The sequence below is a fragment of the Helicoverpa armigera genome, chromosome 19 (assembly GCF_030705265.1).
Source record: "Helicoverpa armigera isolate CAAS_96S chromosome 19, ASM3070526v1, whole genome shotgun sequence".
In the NCBI taxonomy this organism is placed as follows: domain Eukaryota; kingdom Metazoa; phylum Arthropoda; class Insecta; order Lepidoptera; family Noctuidae; genus Helicoverpa; species Helicoverpa armigera.
In genome coordinates, this window is record NC_087138.1 from 9,278,432 (window position 1) to 9,282,993 (window position 4,562).

Genomic DNA, 4,562 nt, shown 5'->3' on the forward strand with positions numbered 1-4,562 from the left:
TGGGCTAAAAGTAATAGCAACTGTTTGTGATCAAGGTGCCACAAATGTAAGTGCCATTAATTGGCTCGTGAAAGATACAAAAGAAAATCAGTTGCGACAAGGAAAAATTCAAAAAAATAAAACATTTGAGGTAGATGGAGCAGAAATAATACCACTGTATGATCCTCCTCACCTAATTAAGGGAATTAGAAATAACTTACTGACAAAAAATTTGGTGTATCAAATGGATGGTCAAGAAAAGACAGCCAAATGGGATCATGTCCAAGACCTTTATAAGGAAAATCCTTCATACAAGGGGATAAGGCTGATGCCTAAATTGACCGATAGGCACATAATTCCCAACAAAATATCGAAAATGAAAGTCAAATGTGCAACACAGGTCTTCAGTCGCTCTGTTGCAGCAAATATGGGATACCTTGCAGGTAGGGAGTAAAAATAACATTGACATTTCAAATTGTTTTATTTAAAGCAATACTCTGTGATTCCTACTTGATAAACTTTAAACTGTAAATAATTTAAGAAATGTTTTTACAATCCACCTTTTCAAGAAATGTGCGAGGGTCAGTGGAGTGTCATACTTTTACTGACTACTCAACCCACTTTGTTCCTCCTGGAGCCCTTTGTGTGCCAGGGCCATGGTAACTTTTACAAACCACCCCTCTGCCCTAGCAGAACTGAAATTCTGACCAAACCAAACAAATTAATTACCTTGTTTAAGTTGTTTACGAAAATATTGTCATTTGGATTCACACAGTCCAGTCCAAATAGTTATGGATAACTTTCATCATTCTCCTGCTCATCCCAATTGATACTTCTCTATTGTCATCCCAACAGGCACCTCGCAAACCATCCGACGATTATTTGGTCTTCCTCTATTCCAGTTATAGATAGATAATTTGTAAATATTATTAACTAGCTTCCGTCAGCGGTTTCACCCGCTTCCTGAGGAAACTACTTCCCGTACCCGGATAAAAAGTTGCCTTTGTGTTATTCTGATGCATAGGCTATGTTACTGCTAAGTTTCATCAAAATCCGTTCAGCCATTTGGGTGTGAAGGGGTAACAAACATACACACATATACACTCACAAACTTTCGCATTTATATATTAGTGTGACGTGATGTGGTGTGATTATACATAATTTAACAAATTGAATGTAAACTTTCAAGTGAAGTCGATGTTAATAAATTTATCTTGCTTTTTCAGATATGGGAATTCTACCTGCAGAATGTCAAGAAACAGCAGATTTGCTTTTATTTTTCGACGAGCTATTTGACTCCGTCAACGGGAGCTACGACAATTCAAAAAAAAGGGCCGGAAAACCGTTGCTTGGACCAGTAACTCCATATTCAACCCACAAAGCGGTGTGGGCAAATTCAAAAAAAATTCTTAAATCCATGAAATTTTGCGGTAATCGTAAATCTGGTACTGTACCCTCAATTGTAAATTGGTTGCAGACAATTGAAAATATTGAATATCTTGTCGATGTTTTAGCCAAGCAGTATAACTTGACGTCTCTATGGATGAGACATTTCAACCAGGACCCCTAGAAAATTTTTGGCTGCATTCGAAGCCATGGATATCGGAATACTTCGCCATCGTGCGTTGGCTTCGAAGCAGCCTATGCTTCCTTACTTATTAATAATTTTAGCAATACGCATTCGCCGGGGTCCAACTGTGAAGTTGACAAATGTTTAAATTTTAAATCTCTAAAAAACCTCTTTTTTAAGAAACCTGAGACGTCAAGTTATACAACGGAGGTTGATTTTGATGATGTCAACAGTGACAATATCTTTGTAGATCTAGAAATTAAAAGACAAGATCCAAAAATAAAGGCACAATTGGAGTATGTGACAGGATACGTATTGCGTAAATTAAAAATAAGAAAATGCGAAAAGTGCAAAAAATCATTTTATAATGAAAATAAAGAAAATACTTCCATTAATTATAGGGAATATTTAAAAAATAAAACAAGCCTTACGTATCCGTCCATCTCACTAATGACATGCTTTTCAAATATACAAGATATTGTCACTGATATATTAAAAAAGATTGTAAAAGAAAAACATACGACAGTATATGAAAACAATATTTTCAGTTATTTTAGATTATAGTTTTATTCGCTGCAACCAACACAAAGTGCAATTAATTTCAAAAATTGAAGATACATGCACAAATCTTTTTATTTATAACTGGTGTAAAGACACCAATAAATTGCTAATAGGGTCACGAAAAGATTACGACGTAAAAGATAAGGTTCAGGAGTTGGCCTACAATTATTGTAAAAAAAGAATTAAATAAAGGATTCATATTTTATATCTTTTGTTTTATTTTTAGAAATCTACTACTAAAAGGAAATATTGCTACAAGGAATGAAAACAATACAAAGCCTACTGTAGATTTGAAGGTGTAGTTATACGTATATATCTTGATGGAAAGTTGTTCTTACTTATTGCCAGAGGGCGCTATAAAATGTTCGAGTGACGTCTCTATCTCAGTATATACAATGTACTCTGTGCGGTCGGTCACGACTGAGCACACGGGACGCGCGCGGGGTAAAGGGCAGGGTAAATCAGGGACGAATTCTATTTACTGATGCATTTTAATACGGTCACACAAATGATACTTTAAAAACCAACAGTTTTAGAAAGCTAAAAAAAAACACATTTTTTTATACCCAGCATTCGTTTTAATATCTAATTATTCATCTTTAAAGTGTATACAGAAAAATACCACAGTAAAATTTAAATTTCCTCGACGCGTTATTTCGTTTTTTAGAGAGATTTAGAAAAAATAAGACTTTGGAGCATTACTACTACTAATGAGAAATAGGTACTAGTTTTAGATATGTCTTTTTAATTTACAATCATAAAAGATTCGTTGTAACTGGCATTTGGACGTCTCATAAGACTACATGATTTAAAATAATTTTAGTTACGATAAATTCTACATCATGAGAAATAAATGAAATTATATGCTTTTGGCCCCAAATTTGAAATCGACCCTATAGTCGCGGCCTCGCGGGTAGTCTATGTATGTACTATAAATAAATAATTAATCTAAGTAGGTGTCTTCAAATAAAACGTTTTATGTAATGTATTTTTGCAATATTTATTAAAAAGTAAATGACAAAAAGTGAAACTTTAAAGTAATAAATTTAGTCTTTTACGTTTTTTTGCTAACTCCATTAAAGCCAAACCAGTAAGTCTTTCATCGCCCATTTTGTTTCTCAGATAAGTTTTTAATCTTTTCAAGGTGGAGAACGACCTTTCAGGGGTTGCAGTAGACACTGGCAGTGTAGCTAAAGTAAGAAGCTTTTTTATTGTAGGAAAAAACTGCTCATCGCAGTTATCGATCACGTCAATCACAGTGGCAGGTTTTTTTTTCTATAGATTGCCAATGATTATGTCATATCTCATATTTACTGAGAAATACGGTTAGCTATTTACCGAGTTATGTAAAACCCCCTTCTTCCAGACTTCACAAATATTAGCAGCACTATACCTTCATTTAGCCAAGTTTCATCTAAATAATATTATTTTTTTCCTTCATTCCTTAATCTCTTAGTTTCATGGAGATATTTCACCCTCCATAATACGCTCTCCTGTCTGTCGATTAGGGCACTTTTTCTTCTTCTTTTAATATATGTAAATTTTAATTTGTTCTTGATTAAATTATATAAAGTGCTTCTTTTAAAATCGGGTAGAAACTCATCACTATTCAAGGCTTCCAGAATCTTATCCAATGTCGGTAATTCATTATCAAAGAAAAAATAATGAATTTTCCTTCGTATTCCACTTAATATTATATCATCATATTTTGAGTATTTCCGTTGGCGAGGAGGTGATTGCAGGCGACCTTCTATATACTCTTTGAGGATATTATAGACTGTTGCACGAGATATGCCTGTATAATGATTAATAGTGCTTATTACTCATCCTCGCAAAGCGTGCTATTTTCAAATAAATTTATTTATTATAATAAAATCCCTGCAATTTTTGCATTGGGTATGATCTCAACATGCAATTTCTGAAAAAAAAAAAAACTGGGGGGGGGGCAGTACTCAGGGACGGGGGGGAGAGGTAATGGAGGTAATTTCTCAGTCACCAGCACTGACTGAGGGACTAATAGTTTGAACATGTTTTCTCGAGGAATTCGGCAGATTATTAATAACTTTATTATCTATACCTAACTACTAGAATCTGAGAAAAACTAGAAACAATATATATTTAGTATTTAATTTACAACGGCCTGTTAGCCATTGATATTTATCGTAGGTATCGGAATACATTTTATGTTTCATAAATCCGTCAGCACCCTTGTTTTTTTATCGTCCCACTGCTGGGCACAGGCCTCCTCTCACACGGAGAAGGATTGAGCATTGATCACCACGCTTGCTCAATGCGGGTTGGTGATTTCAGACTTTAGTCCAGGTTTCCTCAAGATGTTTTCCTTCACCTTTTTATCAGCCATTGGTGTCTAAGATATACTTAGAAAGTACATACAAACTTAGAAAAGTTGCATTGGTACTTGCCTGACCTGGAATCGAACCCACGCCCTCAT